At 40.9% G+C, this 22,085-nt stretch overlaps 1 protein-coding gene across 1 annotated transcript in view; it reads right to left on the bottom strand.

Annotated features, from left to right (window-relative positions):
* The window catches only part of LOC307027962 (SH3 and multiple ankyrin repeat domains protein 2-like), a 283,457-nt gene that overhangs the window by 86,206 nt on the left and 175,166 nt on the right, over positions 1-22,085 (bottom strand). The window lies entirely within an intron of this gene.

The following is a 22,085-nucleotide window of genomic DNA, read 5'->3' as shown; positions in this document are numbered from 1 at the left end:
AGCATTAGTATTAGCCCAGCGCAGAAACGCAGAGAGACTAACTTATGGCAACACAAAATAAAACATGGGAGCGGTGGAGATGAGGAGGTGTCGGCGTTCTGGCCGTTTACTCTGAAGCCAGTCCCTAACTCCGGGGACTTCGGCCGGGGACTCCGGGTGGCAGTATACGCCGTGAAGTTGTTTACGGCCTGCCAGTAAACCCAAAGCAGAAGAAGAAGAAGTGATGTCAGCGGCTTCATTTGCCTAATCCACCCTCAGGGACTTATTCCGGTGTGAACGCGATCTGTACTTAGTTCATGAGAACTAGAGAGTTCTCATGAACCTTTGTGGGAAAAGTACTGCAGTGTGAAAGCGCCTATTTACACCACTGTTAGAGAGAAAGTGACTTTGGATCAAAGTTGTAGGATATTTGTTATTTTAACAACTACACCCATCAGTCTACAGAGTGGTGCTGTGATGCAACATCTGCAACAGCATGCAGGCTTTATAATCTTTATTTGGTGGAGTACTTTTGGGATTCTGTAAACTTCAAGGCACTTTCTGTGGACTACTGTAGCATGTTGTACAGGTAAAAAACGCCAATATGCAACAACCAAATCTCTATTGATGTCACCACCAATTTAAAGTGGACCTATCATGCTATATTTGAATAATGTATTGTAGGCCTTACCTATATAAGGCATATTTATACTTTTTATTTTTCAAAATACCAAACAGATCATGCATTTTAGCCATTCCTCATTTCGCTCAATTTAACACTGTCTTTGCATGGGCTGATTCTGTGAGAACAGCACCATCTACAGGCCTGGCATATGTACTACAGCATCTCCAGCGCTTTCCAACGGCAATGTCCGTGGCTGTCTCCTCCTGATTGGTGGAGTTGGCCCAATAGCCGTAGCGCCACTTCTGTGACGTCATAGAAGTGTTCAAATCTGGATCAGTCTGTATCAGATCCGTTGCAGCCCCTTTTTAAGAGATTTGGGTATGGAGGAAAATAGAGAGGGTTGTGTTTTCTGACACTTGGTGAGTTCCCTGGAACACCGGGGACACATATTCATGTATAAAAGACGTACACAAGTGCATTTTGCATGATAGGTCCCCTTTAATATCTTAGCCCTCGTAACTACTGTGAATTCCAGTGTTATTACTGTAATTTATTATCAGTGTGAGCTGTGGTACTTTATTGCAAGTGGCTGTAAACCCCTAACCCTAACCTTACATTAAACTGTTATTGAAAGGCAGCAGTATATCACAATCCTTCAACGATGATAGAAAAACACCATATTCTCTACAGTATATATGTGCACTGAATATGTATATGTGGGGATTAAACTGTGATCTGATTCTGGATGGCATCCATAAGACTGCTGACGTTCTGATGCTAATTATGTGGAGCACATACTAAACAATTAGCATAATAAAGGACTGACTTTGCCTCTTGCTGTTGTTCTGTGATATTATTAGAAGCACTGGGTCACAATCAAATGTAGAGTTGCTTCCCCTTAGCTCATATGTTGAATTATTGGTCGTTTGGGTCTTAGTTGACTACGCATTTTTAAGGCAATTTATAATTTTTGATACTTTACATGCTAAATGTCTTATATCAGAAATTGATGAGAGGAAGATTATTTTCTTCTTCTTCTTCCTCTTCTTGAAAAATATATCTATCTGTTTCGGTTGCACGATTGTTGAAGCACCATCTTTAATTCAGGCTTTATTTCCCCGGTGGTGACACAATTGACTGATAATGTACCAATCTAATGTTGTCTTATAGCATTGTTTAATTAACCATTACTACCCCAAAATAACAAACTAAAACACGTGTCTGTTCCCACTTTAAACCATCACAGTGCTGTAGAAACTAAGTGCGTATCAGCATTTATTTACCACAGGGAAGGAGATTAATATAAATAGCTTTCCTTCTTCTTCTGGTGGTTTTTCTGTCAGTGACGTCAGATTCACTATATGTGCACTCACGCACATCCATCCATCCATCCATCCATCCATCCATCCATCCATCCATCCATCCATCCATCCATCCATCTATCTATCTATCTATCTATCTATCCATCCATCCATCCATCCATCCATCCATCCATCTATCTATCTATCCATCCATCCATCCATCCATCCATCCATCCATCCATCCATCTATCTACCCATCCATCCATCCATCCATCCATCCATCCATCCATCCATCCATCCATCCATCCATCCATCCATCTATCCATCCATCCATCCATCCATCCATCCATCCATCCATCCATCCATCCATCCATCCATCTATCTATCCATCCATCCATCCATCCATCCATCTATCTATCTATCTATCTATCTATCTATCTATCTATCTATCTATCTATTGACCCATGTTGTGCTTCCTTTGGCGTTATTGTACATGTTATCTTTCTATCAATCCATCAGAATGTAATCTCTTTCACTTTATGGGCCTCCAACTGATAAAACCAATAGAGATTATGTCCAGCAGCTCAGGCACACACAAACTGAAATTGGTTGATAGCAATGGCTCGGATTTCTCCATGACCCTTATTAGCATTGTTATGTTTGACTATACAGTGGAGACAGAAAGGTAGGGTAAGCACTAGTGGACGGATTACTGCCAAAAAGTGACAGGATGCAATCATGAAAAGACCCCAAAAGACCAAAAAGAGACCCCATAAGACAAGACAAACCCCAAATAGATTAAAATGAAATCCAATCAGACCAAAAATAGACACAAAAAGATGGAAGAGATCCGAAGAGACCATAAAGATGCGTAAATTGACACATTCACTGACACAAAACAACCACAAAGGGATTGCATTTACTTCAAATCTGAATAATTAAATAAACGTGTAAATATTAATAATTGACTATTAGAACTTTGTTGTAGTGAAACGCTCCTTGATGGAATCATATTTTAACAATCATATAGATAGAGCCATGTATCTAATAATGATATATAATATAGAGGTGTGTGGTGCAGCGGGTTGTGCATTGGTGTTGGGATCAGATGGTCACAGGTTCAAACCCCACTGCAGTCAGCATGTCGTTGTGTCCCTGAGACACTTCACCCCAAATTGCTCCTGTGGGGATTGCCCCCAGTATTGAGTATGTAAGTCGCTTTGGATAAAAGTGTCTAACAAGTAACATGTCATGTAATAGAGGGGCAACTCTCTGCAGAATAGTAGGCCTACTATTACTTTGGATTCTTCAACTATAATTTGCCAATAATACTTCTTCTTAGGACTTATAATGGAGTATTTTGGTGTTTATGTATCAGTACTTTTACTAAAGTAAGGGTCTGAATTGTTCTTTCTCCACTTATTTGAACTTAATATAATTTAGATTTACCCAAAATATGAACATAATGAGCTTTTTGAAGATGGATGTGATGGCAGGGCTGCATTACATTGATTTATGAGCAGAGCCCAGTTTCTCTGCACCGCCGAGCTGAACCGGTAGCAGAGGTTGGCCTTGATTTCCCCGTGGATGTATCCCTCCATTACACTGCGAGATGACGAGCCTATAACTGTCAAACTCTCCTCGCAATTACAGCAGCGCAGGAGAGAGGAGAGAGAAGTCCTGCAGCTCTTCAACACATTCATGCTGGTTATTAAACTGATTAACACAACCATACCCGGCTAGCGTGCTGACGTGTTAGCCGGGATTTCAGTTTCATGGCAGCCGGAACATCTGAGAGAGGAGTCACTGAGTCATTAGCACTTCCCCAGACTAATATCTCAGACCTTTCTCCCTCTGTGTGTCTACAGCCGGCGTGCTGATGAGCAGAAGAGGTGCTAACATTTAATGAGCTAGAACTTTTAGAAGCTATCTGTGTGAGGTGTGTGTGTCTCCAAGCTGGTGGAGCAGCGAAACACTGATGCTGTGTCTTAATACTTCTGTGCTTTCTTTTTATGCTTTGCTGTTTTTGTTTGCTGTATAGCAAAATGCACTTTAAGTACCAGGATGATGATCCCAAAAACGGCCAAAAAGTCCAGTGTGGAATGCTCAACGACTGCCTTCTTTGCTACGTTACAGAAGCTACCAACCAGCCGCCATTGAGGTTGCTCAGGTGTTCACCGGCACTATACAAATAAAAGTTATACATGTGGGTTTCTTACTATATTTAAGTTATGTACCACTATATTGATGCCAATAAGAAGCCAGAGCTTGGGGTTTTAGTGGGTTAAATGAGTAAACTTCAATGATTTGCTGCCATGAATGATAGCGTTGCTAGCAAGCTAACAGATGAAATAGATGTTAAGATTTAGCATCTGGTTTATCAACTGCTGATTAAATCTAAGCAGTTTTTGTGCAGCTTACTACTAAAAAGTATTAACTAAAGGTATATTTTCCTTGTTTGCAAAATGGGGGACAGGAAATGCAAAGTGTGCAGAGGATTGTGGGTGTGACAGCATCAAATCAAGAAGGTTAGTCTAGGGTTAGCACTATTCAGTGTTGGGACTAACGCGTTACAAAGTAACGTAACGCAACTACTGTTTGTGGTAACTTGTAGCGTTACTAGTTACCTATTCCCATTAAGTAACGCCGTTATAGTTACTTTGATTTAAATGGGTGCGTTACTGCGTTACATTATGTGATGGAACTGAACCGAATTGCCCTGCGGATGTAACTTACAGGCGAATACAGCGATGTCCTCTCACAGCACCATGGAAAAGTGAAAGTAACCAGAGAGGAGTGATGATTGGTTAACATTTCAGGGTAAGCCAATCAGAGAAAGAGTTGGGCGGGTCTTGCCGTATGGGGAAAATACCATGGAAAATACAAACACACAAACACTTGCTAATGCTAACACACACACACACGGCAACACTCACCACCAGCACAAACACACACACACACACACACACACACACACACACACACACACACACACACACACACACACACACACACACACACACACACACACACACACACACACACACACACACACACACACACACACACTGGCAGATGCAAGTATCAGCGAGAGCAGCATCGCATTTGCAACTTGGAAATATAACCACTATTTTCAATTTGTGGGGATAAAGGACGCAAAAAATATTACGGTCAAATGTAAACTGTGTGCAGGACAGAAAGCATTGTCCACATCGAATAACAGCAATGCCAATCTCCTAAAGCACCTAACTAATGTACATGGGGCTATAAAACTAGTCGCCGAAGTCCCCACCGTCTCAACCACCGGCAGTGACCAAGATGGAGCAACACCATCTAAAGAGCCAAAAAACGATTTTTTCAAATCGCCACATGTCACCCAGAGTCAACTAAACAGATTGATTGCCAGGTATGTCGTTGAGGACATGCTGCCCATCGCAACGGTCGGGTCTGTTGCCTTCAGAGAACTAGTCAGCAAAAAACATCACAAAAACTTGCATTTTTATTGTTATTATTTTTAAAGTAAAGTAACTTGTTACTAGTTACTTTTATAATCTAGTAACTAATAAAGTAACTAGTTACTTTTTGGAGAGCAGTAACTATAACTATTACTAGTTACTTTTTTTAAGTAACTTGCCCAACACTGGCACTATTGGACGATTACTGCCAAAAAGAGACAGGACGAAATCATGAATAGATGCAAAAAGACTACTCACAAAAAGACCAACACCAGATGAAAGACTAAAATGAGACACAAAAAGATCAAAACGAGCAAAAAGACCAAAACGAGACACAAAAAGACCAACACGAGACACAAAAAGACCAAAAAGAGACACAAAAAGGACGAAAATATGCAGCCACTACAACAATCTAACAATTAGTGCATTGAGTTGCTGGTTTTATTGCGCAATAAGTCCATATTAAAAGATGTCATGGCAGAGCGGTTAAAGGATACGTACAGTAAATACATCCCTTAAAATCCTCTGACAAAGGGCTCAGTGCTTGATATTTGAAGAGTCCTTCGGTATAATTCGAGGACGTGGATATTCAGACTTTTAAGAATCTTTCATGCTAACGCTTTAACCTTCTTTCTCTTAATGTCTTTGCACATTATTGCTCACAAAAAGTAATCATCGTGGAGCATCGGCGGTCACAACAACTCAAGCATCTTATGTAAGAAAAGCAATCAGCCGAATCCATATGATTAAATGCTGCTCAAACACAGGATACAGGTCAGAGGTCAGGGGGTCTAGGGTTTAAACCACGTACACTTTACACTCCATTATACAATACTAACACACTAATCTGTTTCAGGAAGACGTTGTGTGACTCTAAAGTCCAGTTTGTGCCAATATCTGTGCTCGGCATGGAGTAAACCCAAAGTTAAAGAGGCCTCATGCTGCTTTTTGGTTTTTCCCTTTCCTGTAGTGTGTAATATAGGTTTTTGTGCATGTTAATGGTCTGCAAAGGCTAAAATCCCCGTGTTCCCCCTGCCTGAAACGCCTCCATTGGACTCTTTTGTTTACTTCCAGAACATAGTGACATGTAAAACTCCCTCTTCTATTGGCTAGCGCTCCAACACATTGTACGTGATAGGCTAAGGGGCGGGACATCTCTACACGGTTGACCAATCACAACAGAGCCGGCCAGCTAACCAATCAGAGCAGACTGGGCTCTGGTTTCAGACAGAGGGTGAAAAGAGGTGCTACAGCACAGGCAGTATGAGAAAAATAAAGAGCTTTTTAAACATTAAAGCATGGAGACATGTCCCAGTAGAGACACTACATACTGATATACACCTGAACATCAGCAGGAGAGGACTCTTTAAAGTAGAGACACTACATACTGATATACACCTGAACATCAGCAGGAGAGGACTCTTTAAAGTAGAGACACTGCATACTGATATACACCTGAACATCAGCAGGAGAGGACTCTTTAACGTAGAGACACTGCATACTGATATACACCTGAACATCAGCAGGAGAGGACTCTTTAAAGTAGAGACACTGCATACTGATATACACCTGAACATCAGCAGGAAAGGACTCTTTAAAGTAGAGACACTACATACTGATATACACCTGAACATCAGCAGGAGAGGACTCTTTAAAGTAGAGACACTAAATAGTGATATACACCTGAACATCAGCAGGAGAGGACTCTTTAAAGTAGAGACACTGCATACTGATATACACCTGAACATCAGCAGGAGAGGACTCTTTAAAGTAGAGACACTACATACTGATATACACCTGAACATCAGCATGAGAGGACTCTTTAAAGTAGAGACACTACATACTGATATACACCTGAACATCAGCAGGAGAGGACTCTTTAAAGTAGAGACACTACATACTGATATACACCTGAACATCAGCAGCTGAGGACTCTTTAAAGTAGAGACACTACATACTGATATACACCTGAACATCAGCAGCAGAGGACTCTTTAAAGTAGAGACACTACATACTGATATACACCTGAACATCAGCAGGAGAGGACTCTTTAAAGTAGAGACACTAAATACTGATATACACCTAAACATCAGAAGGAGAGGACTCTTTAAAGTAGAGACACTACATACTGATATACACCTGAACATCAGCAGGAGAGGACTCTTTAAAGTAGAGACACTACATACTGATATACACCTGAACATCAGCAGGAGAGGACTCTTTAAAGTAGAGACACTACATACTGATATACACCTGAACATCAGCAGGAGAGGACTCTTTAAAGTAGAGACACTACATACTGATATACACCTGAACATCAGCATGAGAGGACTCTTTAAAGTAGAGACACTACATACTGATATACACCTGAACATCAGCAGGAGAGGACTCTTTAAAGTAGAGACACTACATACTGATATACACCTGAACATCAGCAGCTGAGGACTCTTTAAAGTAGAGACACTACATACTGATATACACCTGAACATCAGCAGGAGAGGACTCTTTAAAGTAGAGACATACTGATATACACCTGAATATCAGCAGAAGAGGACTCTTTAAAGTAGATTTGCCTTGCTTTGCTAATTTCTGCTGCGATTTGCACAGAAAAAGAAATGGAGCATAAAAACACTAATTTTGGACGCGATGTTGAATGGAGGTCAGAGTCTGCAGGGAGCAACTTCATCAGGTCAGGTTAACTTCGGAGGAGCTGCAGCTCTCACATCACATGATACCTTCAACGCAGTTCAACAAAAAACTTTTTCAGACCATTTTATTACTTCTCTTATTAAGATGTCAGTGGACCTGATTCCAGACGCTTATAACAGACATCTGATCATTAAAACAAGAAATACATAATGTATGTTCCTCAGGAAAACGTTACTTCAATGAGGAATAAGAAGGAAGACAGTCTTGCACTAATGTCCATTCTCAAAGATATTGAAGTGACTTTTATTGTGTATATATTGATTGTTGTGCTTTTATCTTAATGTGTGCATATGTATGAATGTGTCTGTTGATTGTGTATATATAGGATATACATATTTTATATATATTTGATCTATATTTGTATTTTTGTATTCTGGATTGTGGGAAATGGTATTCGATCTCTCTGTCTGTAAACACAAACTAAAAGATTGACAATAAAGTTGACTTTGACTGACTTGAATACTGCAAATACTCGTATATTTAAGTGCAGACAAAAGCAATCAATCTTGGGATCCTATATTAAGATCATATATTAGATCACAGATCACACAAAAGAGTGTTTAAACCTTTTTACATTTGAACTACATTACCCATTGTTATGCTTCTAGTAAATCCTTGTACTGTGATATATGATCTCTTTAACTTTAATACATATTATTTTAACATAGTAGCAGGCTTGATCTGATACTGTATATGCGAAAGAGTCAAATTACTTGAGTCGTTAAACACAATCATCTCCTGACTTCATCATCTCAGCAACATGTTGGAACAGAGTATTTCCAATGGGTAAAGACAATGTGCAACATTTGTAATTATTGATGATAGCCAAAGAAAAAGTTGTCACAGAATGTTCCCATTATTTTCTTTAATTAAAGCTAAATGTTAGCTGGACTGTTGCCAATGATTTAAGAGAGTTTGCATGGCTGTATGACAGGGAACACTTCTGTTAAAGTGTCTCATTTTAAGAAAATAGTCCTTCAAATGTCATCAGTAGCCCCCAGGCTCTGGAACGACCTGCCCCCCCCCCTTGTCAAATTCTCGCCCACTCTTCAAACTTTTAAGTCCTGCCTAAAGACCCACCTCTTGTCCCTCGCTTTCGAGTCAGTCTGACCTACAGGACGCTCTACCTATTTGTAGGCTTTTATTGTCTGTCCAAAGCCTTTATGTGCCTTGTATTCGTTCTTATTATTTATCTAGAACACACACAGGGATTTTAGCCTCTGCAGACCATTTACGTCCACACAAACCTATATAACACATCACAGGGAAGGGCAATGCCCCAAAAGAATAATCTGGCTTCTTTAAATGAACAGATTATCATGAAAGTCATGTGACTTTCAAAAACCATTCACGTGTCATTTTGATGAACTGAGCATCAGATCAGAAAGTGTTTTGCTGAATCAGAAGACATTACATTACATTACATGTCACCTGTTAGATGCTTCTATCCAAAGCGACTTACATACTCAATACTGTGGACAATCCCCACAGGAGCAATTTGGGGTGAAGTGTCTCAGGGACACAACGACATGCTGACTGCAGTGGGGTTTGAACCTGTGCTCCCCTGATCCCAACACCAACGCACTACCCCACTGCGCCACACGCCTCCCTGTTGTGTTCAAGACTTTCCTCCGTTTCTGAACGAACTCAGAGACTCTGTTTTGCAATCATTGCAAATTAAGAGAGTAGATGTAGTGTTTATATTTTCCATCAGATGGAGCTGTTCAGTATAAGTGAGAGAAATTACACTTTAATGAAGTGGCCATCAGGATGAAGAGTCAGTGAACATCAGAGGGGCTTATTATGAAGACAATAAAGACATGCACTAAGACCAGATGCTTAAATAAGGTGTACGGAAGATTGAAAGCTGCACTTCACAATATTTCTCTGAGTAAAGAGATGTGGAATTATCCAAACATTTTATTTCAATTCATGTCATATTGACAATTTTGAAATCTTAAAGCCATTTCCTCTTTGTTCAGTTAAGCAGTCTGTAAAATATCTTTGAAATCTGTCATTTTATTTCCTGAAATGTAAAACATGTCAAAGTTTGCACTCAATCTTCTTTAGTGTCCAGTGAGTCCTTTGCATTTAACTACAAATCCCACAATGCAAAGCTTTGCCTGTACTTTGATATAACAGTTGGGTAAATTACAGTTATTTGAACTGGTGATTTATAATGGGAATGATTCTCAACTTACTGCATGACACGGAGCACTTATAGATTTCATAGTGAGGGAGATTACATTGGCGTGTTTCATGGGATCTGGTTACTCATTTTACTTCAGTTGGAATTAATATTCATATTTTTAAGCAAAGAAACTGCACGGCACAGCTAGTCACCTTTCAGTCACTGTTTGGGATCTTGACACCCTCTCAAAGCTGCAAAGAAATCCCAGCATGCAACGCTGAAGAGATCAGATCTGACAAGGAGAGAGCCCAAAGCACAAGATCTGCAAATATCCCAGGTACACATCTGCTGCTACACATTTAGCACACGTTTACATCATTGTTGCAGAGCCTTTTCTTCCAAAATATGACTCACGTTCTGCCACAAGCTTTTCTACATCCTGCAAGTCTATATCGATAACATAAATATCTAATGCTCCTCCAGCAAACATAATGAAAGATACACGCAATAAGACTACACAGTGTCACAACATTGCTTTAACCCTCCTATTGTCTTACTCCCCCCCCCCCCCCTTACTTTGGTGTTCGGGGTCAAATTTGACTGGTCCTGTTTTAACTGCTATTACATTAACACAAAAACCATTAATCAGCACCACATTTCATTTCACACCCTTTCAAACTGTACATATTGTATCAGACTACTGGTATACATGAAAAACTGCAGTTAATATACAAAGAAGAGACACTGAACATGTATTGCGTGTGCCAGGTGGGATCCATGTGGGGGGAGGGGCACATAAGAGCGGGAAATGTATCAAATTGTTCTCTGTGTGTGTTTGTTAGTGTGTGTGTGTGTTTGTGAGTGCCAGGTGTGATTCACGTGGGGGGATTGGGCACATAAGAGGGGACGGACACATCTAGAGTATGTTTGTGTGTGTGTGTGCGTGTGTGTTGTATCTGATCCGGATGGTTATGGTGATCGAATTCCTTTCGGTGATCAGCAATTGTATATGTTCAAATGTCTACTGTGAAGGATATCATAAAACCTTAATGCAGTCGACTGTAAAACAAAGAAGTTATGATTGATGAAAGTAGGAAATCGGTCAGATTTGACCCAAAGACAACAGGAGGGTTAAATAAATGCCAAACTACCAAAAGAACATGAAAATGACAAAACAAATAATGCATAGTGACTCGAGGGTGATTCATAAGGACAACCAATGGATGCAATGCAGTCACAAAGAGACCAGAAAGACTAGAATAGATACAACATGACGACAAAAGATGAAACATTAATATAGATACAAAAAGTGTAGACCTATAATGTAATGCAAATGGCCCCAAAGAGACAGAAAGCTATTTCAAATTGAGGAAAAACGTATTCAAGGTAAGGAAAAATTACACAAATAGATTCCAAACAATCACAAAATTACTAGAAAAAAGATGAAAAATGACAAAAAGTGACATCAAATGTATTTAAATCAATGCAGTATCACCAGAAGAGATTACAAATGTATAAGAATTGATGCCAAACTAAAAAGGCACATGCAAAATAAAAAGAAATGGTTGAAAAAAATGTATAAAAATCGATGCCACACGACTAGAAGGATATGCTAAATTACAAAACAATTATGCAAATTGGCTCCAAGGGAATGCAAATTTCCCAAAAGACACAAAACGACTAGAAATACATGCCAAAAGGAGTAAGAGACACAAAATGTATGGAAATAGATGCAAAGACACGACAAGAGATGACAAATTGATATTAAATGTTTGCCAAACTAAAAAGGACTCCACTCTGTGCATCATTTCACTAAAACCCATCCACACGGCAGCTTCATCAAATGCAGTCCAACGCAACAACTCTATTGATCCAGTAAATCCCACTTATTAGTGCTATTGAGGTGTTATTATAGGAACAAATCTATAAGAGCAATCCTACAGGATCCAGTCCCCCCCCCCCCTCTCCGTCGCCTATAGGTTACTCCCGGCTTCATTGAGAAATCAGCAGCGGATGGATCATGTTTTCACACACAGGCAGATGGACTGTTTAGGTTGTGCTTGGGTGAAGGTGGGGGGGCGTGTAGTCATATCTGTGGGTGTTTTCTCCGCCTTGGAGTCCCATCTCTCTCTCTCTCTCTCTCTCTCTCTCTCTCTCTCTCTCTCTCTGTGACCCAAAAACTAGTCCGGAGCTGCTGAGTTTCTCTCTCAGCCGAATAATACAAAAATAAAAAAGATAATTTTGGCAGCTTAAACACGCTCCGACTTACTGTACCTACATCCTGATAAGCACGGAAACTAAAGACCTAAGCACTTTTTCAACAAATATTTACGACATGCATTTGACACTTTTCCCTAAAAGAGCCCGTGGAAATCGCTCCACATGCACCTCAAGTTGACAGCTGATTTGAGAAGTATGAAAAAGAAAGGCGCCGGCTGCTTACCTTCCTTTTTTAAGGCATTGATGATGGACTTCATTTTTAAACTCCTTTTTTTGCTACTCCCACTTCACGGTTGGTTCATATCTCAGGATTTAGTGAGAGCCCTCTCAGCACCGCGGACAGCGAGGATCCGCCGAGCGCAGCGCACATGATCCCGCTCACACCTTCCACTACCAGCGACCCCCTCCACTGACACACACACATGACTGCCATAAGCCCGCCTCTCACACACACCTCCCCTCTCTCCCTCTCCTCTGGCTCCCAGGAGAGAGAGGCTGCTCGGCTGTTCAGCGGAGCGGAAACACTCAGTGGAAGCATACAAAGTTGTGGCTTTTGATGTAGTTGAGGTAAATGACTGAAAGTAGCGAATGCAAAACATATCATTCGTACACGATAACTTCAGAGACACGTAAAGCATATGAGAATATATATAACACAACCTCAAAGAGATGCAAAATGACTACATCTAGGCGCAAAAGTGCCAAATATAGATGCCAAAGGAATACAAGGACATGCAAAATGACTGAAAGTGGACGCAAATCACAGAGCAACAAGGAGGACTAAAGGAGATGCAAGAGATCAAATAATTACCCAGAATAGATGCAAAATGACTATACAACTAAATACTAACCGAAATAAATGCCAAACTACTGGAATAATATGGCAAAATTACCCAAAAAAGACGCAAAACGACTACAAAGAGACGCCACAAATCTAAATATAGAGTCAAAATACTACAAAGAGATACAAAAAAATATGTAAATGGCACCAGGCGATACAATATGACCCGAAAACGACTCGATTGATGCCAAACAACTACTGAGCCTCACAAACTTGCTTTAAATAAATGCCAAACCAATAAAAAAAAAAAGCAAAATACAAAACAAATATGCTTAATGTATACAAGGAGATACGACATGACTGAAAGTAGACGTCATAGTTCAGGTGTCTTGATTTATTTTGCCCAGGCGCACCTTTTCTCATCATGGTAACTGGATGGATCCATGTTTGCTGCAAAGGTCGTCACTTCATCATTTTATCCTATCAGTAAAACGAATGTGAGTCCATGAACAAAACTGAACACGGATTACTCTTCGCATGTTTTAAAAGCTTCTCCATTAACACACCGATCAGATTTAGTTCCTGTTTGGATTTAGTTTGGAATCTAAAACCTCGTTCAGCCTCAGGTGTTTACAGTCGGATCATTTGCACACATTACATGAATAAAACATGACGAGAACAGAGGAAATAATACCTGACAGTGCAGATTGAAAACCCCAAGACACACACACACACGCACGCACACACACGCACACACAAATACACACGCACGCACTCATGCACGCGCACACACACACACACACACACACACACACACACACACACACACACACACACACACACACACACACACACACACACACACACACACACACACACACACAACACACAACACACCATGAAACACATGTCTCCATAACAACCATATTCAATTTTAGATCCAACAACTGAAAATATTTTAAAATAATATTTCATAATTTAGGTCGGCCTTTTTTAATTTGGATAATTGATAGCATGCTGTAATATTTATTTTTATGAATAAATATATCAAACACATTTTAAAGTATTTTATTACATTTTTAATCTGTATTTTTTGTACACAGGGTTTTAAAAATGTACAGAAATTGTTATATTTTTTACGTTTTCTATATATTTCTACAGTTAAAAAAAATATTATTATTGTGTGTTTCTTCAATAAACCTTATTTTATTCAGTTTTATCTTACACATTTTGATAGTATTCTTTCCATATTAATGTATCTTTTTCTACTAAACAGCTTGTTAGAAAATGTTGCTATATATTGTACATTTTTTAATAGTATTTTATATATATATATATATATATATATATCTATGTATTTCTATGTAAAAATTACTTTTATATTGTTACTGATATTTCACTATGAATATTTACTGTATTGAAGCAACTTATAATCAGTTTATATTTTGTAGCTTATTTCATAGAAACATTGTGTTGAAAATGTATGTATAGTATACAGTAGGTATTTGAGTACATTTCTCATTGTGTCATTGTAGTACATTTCATGATGCAATCTGCATTATGCTTACCACAATGCCAAAAAAACTGTTTAGATTATTTAATTAAACTAATTAAAGATTAAAATGTAATATATTAAAAGTCAAAATTTAGATATTTACGTCTTTTTTCTGTAACCAGGTGAGTCGAACGTTGCAATGACTCACTTGCTAATAATTGCCACAACTTATTGATTTTTTATTAAGATAATTCCTTGTCTATCATAATCTATGTTATATTGACCAAGTCAGAGAGTACAACATAATTTGTGTTTGCATGTACTTTTAAATGGCAAATAAATACTCTGTATTTATATAGCCTGTTGGTTCGGGTTGTGACATGTTCAAAATCTTCCAAATGTAATAATCAATATTTGTTTTTGTTTCAAAAGGAGACGTTGTTTTTGTTCAATACATTGCCATAAACGCCTGACGTATCAAATATGATACCAAAAAAATATATATTTAAATAATTATCAAATATTTTGTTGTTGTATTTTGTTAAAAGGTGCAATAAACACTTCAATTAAAAAAAAATTGAATTTTCGGACTATTATTTGATGCTTCAGGCTTCACAGGGTTACATTCAGATATTATGAACATATGTTTATATTTAAACAGTAATATTTATTTTCTCTTAAAGGTCCCATGTCATGGCCATTTCCACTGATCATAATTCCATTGTTGAGGTCTACTAGAATATATTTATATTGTGCAATTTTCCAAAATCACTTTGGTTTCTCATACAGCATCTCTGTAAACTACGTGTATTCACTGAATTTCACTCTCTGCCTTTAACGGCTCGTTGTAGCTCCAGTAGCTCCAGCCCCCACCCTCCCTGTGAGCACAGTGTGCTCTGATTAGTCGGGACGTTGTGAATCGCGCTAAGCTCCGTGGAGGTGTTGTTTCCTTGTTTAGCGATACACAGCCAAACACAGCTAAACTGATCCTGAGCACACACAAAGTCACAGCCGAAGTAAAAACAATAAGTGTGGCTTGATATTGAGTAAGAAAAAGTTTGATAAACGCTGTGAGAATGGGTCTGCAGAGAGAATTTCGCCGTGATCCCAACTGTCTGTTATCAGCCTGCAGCCAGGGAGGAGAGATCAGCAGAGCTGCTTGCACTGAGTGTGTGTGTGAGGAAGTCCGTGGATTGGTACATTTGGACCAATCAGCGGGGGCTTAACGTAACGTAACGGCTCCACGGATTGGTCCATTTCGTTCCGGGTACGGTTGACATCATGCGTACCCGGAAGAATCAAATGGACAATGACGTATCTCCAATGAGTCGTTTTGGGGAGGTATTCTCTGTGTTAGAGTTTTACTCGCTACAGGGTATACTTTGAGGGTTTGTGACTCTGCAGACCGTTTACATGCATACAAACCTTCATAACACAGAAGGGGACAGGTAATAACCAGAAAAGCATGACATGGGACCTTTAAAACATGTATTTCTATTGCGTGTTTTTAATTCAGATTGATCAAACGTATTTGTATAGTATTTTTTAATAGTAATTTCTAAAGTTAGTGTATTTCTTCCAACAACCTTTTTTCAAATTAAGAGTTATTTCATGTGTACTCTATTTAAGTGCCTTTACATCCAGTGACCTATCTATAGCTCAGGAACCTATAATAGCTCATAAATTCTTTACTAAGATATTTATATTGCACTTCACTCCTCTCTTGGTTTCTTTATCATGTGCATATCGAGGCATGACATTAACCATGCTCAGTTAAATAATAATAATAATAGATTTTTTTTGTTAGCGCTTTTACAGGTTCTCAAAGACGCTTTACAGATAATAGTGAAGAGAAAAGAAAAGAGAAGAAAGTAACAAAAAATAAATATATAATTAAAGTCAAATAATACAAAAACAATCACACATTAAAAGCCAGATTGAAGAAGTGAGTTTTTGTGAGTTTTTTGAAGGTGGTGAGGTCAGTGCAGTCTCTTATGGGTTGTGGGAGTGAGTTCCAGAGGGAGGGGGCAGCCACGGAAAAAGGCTCTGTCCCCCCAGGTCCGGTGATTGGTGCGGGTGGGGATAGATAGGAGGTTGGCTTCTGATGAGCGGAGGCAGCGGGAAGGGGTGTGGTGGTGCAGCAGGTCTGTGAGGTAGGGGGGGCCTGGTTGTTGAGGGCTTTGTAAGTTATGAAGAGGACTTTGAAGTGGATTATTTGACGGACGGGGAGCCAGTGGAGGTTCTGGAGGATGGGAGTGATGTGGTCTCGGGAGCGGGTGTGGGTGAGGAGGCGGGCAGCAGAGTTCTGGATATGTTGGAGTTTATTGAGGAGGTTGGATGGTATGCCGTAGTAGAGGATGCTATTGCAGTAGTCGAGTCGTGAAGTGATGAATGCATGAATCAGGGTTTCAGCAGCAGAGGAGGAGAGTGATGGGCGGAGACGGGTAATGTGTTTGAGGTGGAAAAAGGCGGTCCTGGTGATGTGATTTATGTGGTGGTTGAATTTGAGCTGACTGTCGAAAATGACTCCGAGGTTGCGGATGTGAGGGGGGGGAGATAGAGTGTGGCTGTCAATGGTGAAGTTGAAATTCTGGATGTCTTTGATACGGGATGGGGGGCCGATGACGATGATGTCTGATTTGGCACTGTTCAGTTGGAGATAGTTTGTTTGCATCCATGCTTTTATTTTTGTGCGACAGTTGGTGAGAGTGGAGTGTGTTATGGGGGTGATGGTTTTTGTTGAGATATAAAGTTGGATGTCATCGGCGTAGCAGTGAAATTGAAGGTTATGGTGACAAATTATTTTGCCAAGGGGGAGCAAGTAAAGGATGAAGAGGAGGGGGCCAAGCACCGAACCCTGGGGGACGCCTTGGGACAGAGGAGCAGTGGAGGAGGTGCAGTTGTTGATGTTGATAAACTGATGTCTGTCGGTGAGGTAGGATTTCAGCCAGGAGAGTGCAGTGTCAGTGATGTTGAGGGATGATTCGAGGAGGGACAGCAGGATGGTGTGGTTGATGGTGTCGAATGCTGCGGTGAGGTCGAGGAGGATGAGGATGTTCAGGTTGCCGGAGTCAGAGGAGAGGAGGAGGTCGTTTGTGATTTTCAGAAGAGCTGTTTCCGTGCTGTGTTTTGATCCGAAACCGGATTGAAATGGCTCAAAGAGGTCATTGGAGCTGAGGTGGGATTTTAGTTGTGAAGCAATGACACGTTCAAGTATTTTTGACAGAAAGGGGAGATTTGAGATGGGCCGGAAGTTGGACATGATGTCAGGTGTGAGTCCAGGTCTTTGAGAATGGGTGTGACAGCAGCCAGTTTGAGAGAGGGGGGAACTGATCCAGATCTGAGGGAGGAGTTAATGATGGTGGCGATGAGCTGGGAGATGGCAGGGAGGCTCTCTTTAACAAATTTGGAGGGCATTGGGTCAAGTGTGCAAATGGAGTTCATTCCAGTCAGGAAGTGGGAAAGTTGCATGGGGGTCACAGGGGAGAAGTGGGACAGGGGCTGTGAGGTGAAGGGGGGGGAGCCAGGAGAGGAAGTGGGGGGTGCTGATGAGGGTGTCAGATTGCTGTAAATGTTGCTGATTTTGGTTTGGAAAAACGAGAGGAAGGAGTTGCACTGTTCGGTGGTGAAGGACAAGGTGGCGTTGTCACAGGGTTTGAGAAGTTTGCTGATGGTGGAGAAGAGACGCTTGGGGTTGCTGGAGCCAGACTGAATGAGTTGTGAGTAGTAATTAGACCGGGCTGCTTTGAGTGCGTTACTGTACTGCTGGAGATAGCCTTTGTAGATTTGAAGATGGACTGTTAGTGTGGTTTTCTTGTGTTGGTGTTCAAGTTGACGTTTCCTTGATTTCATTGGGCGGAGTTCGGGGGTATACCAGGGGGCGGAGTGTATGAAAGAGACATTTTTAGTTTTTGTGGGGGCCAGTTCATTGAGACAGAAGGAGAGGGTGCTGTTATAATAGTCCACAAGTTCAGATGGGTTTTCAGAAAGTGGGGGGGGGGGGGAGGCAGACATCTTGCAGGTAATGGAGGCAGTGATTGCTGAAGGTGAGATGGATTTGAGGTTTCTGTAGGTTATTGTGCGTTTTTGCTTTTGGGCGGGGATGGGGATGTTGGTGTCCATGATGATGGCCAGGTGATCAGAGTCGTGGGGATTGAGGCTGGGCAGATGATGGATGGTGAGACCAGTGGAGCAGAAGTCCAGGATGTGACCACGGCTGTGTGTTGGGAAGTTGATGTGTTGAGAGAAAAGGGATAAAGGGATAGTTTGCATAGTTTGCAGTGCATTACCTCCAGTAGAGTGCAGAAACAGACAGTAGCAGCAGCAGGAAGAACAGTAATGTACTGCTGAGGACGTGCGCAGCAGAAAAACACATTTAGACACATAAAAGCTATATTTAGAATATCTTCACCACTTTACCTGTCCGTGAGAAAGCTATTCTCCGACGGAAACTCAAGCCGTTATCTTTGCTCTCAACAAAACCACTCCACAGTCAAAATAACACAAATAATAACCAGGGGAAGGCAGAGGTACAATCTCTGCGTTTGTGAATGGAGCCGTAGATTACAACTTCAGAAAGATAAGCTGATAGAGAGCTCATTAAAGGTCACCTATTAAGCAAAATCCGCTTCTTCATGTCTCTTCTTCATCAACATGTGTCCCCTCTTCTTCATGTCTCTTCTACATCAACATGTGCCCCCTCTTCTTCATCCCTCTTCTTCATCAACATGTGTCCCCTCTTCTTCATGTCTCTTCTACATCAACATGTGTCCCCCCCCCACCTTATCACCTGAATCGCCTCCTAGAGCACCATGAGCCGCGTTCACACCGCGTACTTTGCAGTACTTTGCAGTACTTAGTGCCGGCACTTATTACCCCAGCAGGGCACTAAGTACCAATCGCGTTCACACCGGAGTACTTTTCCCTGAGGGAAGATTACGCAAATGAGCCGCTGTCACTTCGTCTTCTTCTGCTTTGGGTTTACTGGCAGGCTGCAAACAACTTCACGGCGTATACTGCCACCCGAATTCCCGGCCAGAAGTCCCCGGAGTTTGGGACTGGCTTCAGTTGAAGCTGCTGGGAGTCCCAGCAGCTTCAACTGAAGCCTTCCGAGCCAGAACGCTGACACCTTCTCATCTCCAACGCATGTTTTTTTTTGTGTTGCCATAAGTTATTCTCTCTCCGTTGGTGCGCGGGGCTAATGCTAATGCTAATGATGCTAATGCCACAAATACAATGGCGGCTTCACAACACTTTTCAGAGTTTTACGGGGCGTGGTTTGCAATTCGCCCAGCCAATCAGAACTGGGGCACTTTTTCCCCCCAGGAGACTACCACCTCTCTAGCAGGAACTAAAAATGGGGGTAAAAGTTCCCGGCACTAAGTACTCCTTTTGGTGTGAACGCAACGGAACTAAAGGGGAAAAGTACGGGGAAAAGTACTCCGGTGTGAACGCGGCTATTGAGTTCTTTGTAACCAAATATCTCTCAGAGGGGCGTGGGGAGTGGCTCCTTATTTTCATCTAAAGTGACAGACAGAGAATCAGCCCTTCTGAAACAGGGCTGAAACAGAGGGGATTATGGGATGCTGCAATGATCTGTTTGGTGTTTCAGCCAATCAGAGACATGTTCTGTATATATCTGAGACCTATAATATATTGATGAAAAACAGTATAATAGGGGACCTTTAAACTGAAGTTTAGTGAATGTAAATGTTCTACAAATGCTAATATCACTACAACATATTATTTTTTCCTCAGACCATGATGTGCCATACCATTAAGTTTCATGAAAATCTATAGTGTTTCTATCATCCAAAAGACATACATCTGTAAGATAGTACTTTTAGTTCTTAGTTGCGGTACGACTCTTTAAAGAGGCCTGCTTCTGCTTTTTGGGGTTTTTCCCTTTCCTGTAGTGTGTTCTTTAGATCTGTGTGCATGTCTATGGTCTGCAAAGGCTAAAATCCCTGTCTGTATGTAACACTTGCACTTCTATTGGCTAGCGCTCCAACACATTGTACACGATAGGCTAAGGGGTGGGACATCTTAAAGCGGTTGACCAATCCCAACAGAGCCGGCCATCTAACCAATCAGAGCTGAACAAAAGTAATATTAATTCAAAGAGTTTCATAAAATCATACATTCATGTGGATCAATACGAGTGGGGAGTGATTTAGTTTCACGTTTTTTTGTATTTTAATCCAAATCTTGGTCATAAAGTTGTGTATTTTTCACTGGTGTCCATTTTTAAAAACCCTGCATGGTGTTTATAGATGCTGTAAGTAGTCTAAAAACTGAATTTCCCACACAGCAGACTCAGTGTCAGTGAAGTCTCTATCCATAAGTCCTGATGAACTGTCCTTCACCTATTTCCTTAATCCCACATTTCTCCTTGAGGTTGAGGAGAAGAGGTTTGATTGGTCAGGAAAAGACAGAGGAGCTGATTGTTTGCATTATCGGACTGCAACGCAGGACTCAGCAGTCGTTGTTTGCGGGGATAAATAATATTTTGATCGCCGATAGAGCGGTGAGCAGCCTCTTCCTCCAGGAACACATCCTAGTTGTTGCTAAGCAACTCAGAGGGGGGACGGCACCATACATCATTAAAGCCAAACACACACACACACACACACACACACACACACACACACACACACACACACACACACACACACACACACACACACACACACACACTCCCTATGATGTAATGTACATTCATACGGCTCGGTGTGTGTGATTCGCTGCTCGCTGTGTGTGAAGTGATCAGCTGACACGCTGTCCTCGTTAATGAAAGCTTGTTAGAGCCGCGTCTCCGTTTCCTCATTCCATTTATTTCGTTACGTCGCGACTTCAAAGCGTCGGGATGCAAATTCATCCAAGAAGCCTGACCCCAGTGAAGGGCCATGCAGCAGATGGCTACATGCAAAGCATATGTTGTCATGAAGTATGCAGTTATGCATTAATCCATATGGGCAAGATGAACAGCCAAAAGGAAACTACAAACCAATAGGACGAATAAAGACATCTCCCATAATAAGGACATTATAAATGAATAAGTGCACTAAACAAGAAAAGTCTTATTGAAAACATCCACATCTGAGGGGAAATCTTTAATCTTACTAACCTTCCAACAAACTGGATTTAGTTAACATTAGGTTTTATTAGGACACTGCGGTAAAGTTTAAACGCCAATTGTGTGGAAGCCTGTGGTGCAGTGGAGTAGTGCGTTGGTGTTGGGATCAGGGGAGCACAGGTTCAAACCCCAGTGCAGTCAGCATGTTGTTGTGTCCCTGAGACACTTCACTCCAAGTTGCTCCTGTGGGGATTGCCCACAGTATTGAGTATGTAAGTGGCTTTGGATAAAAGCGTCTAACAAGTAACATGTCA

The sequence above is a fragment of the Notothenia rossii genome, assembly GCF_949606895.1.
Source record: "Notothenia rossii genome assembly, chromosome: 2".
Taxonomy (NCBI): domain Eukaryota; kingdom Metazoa; phylum Chordata; class Actinopteri; order Perciformes; family Nototheniidae; genus Notothenia; species Notothenia rossii.
Note: the sequence above shows the minus strand (reverse complement) of the source record. Positions and strands in the feature narration are given on the sequence as shown.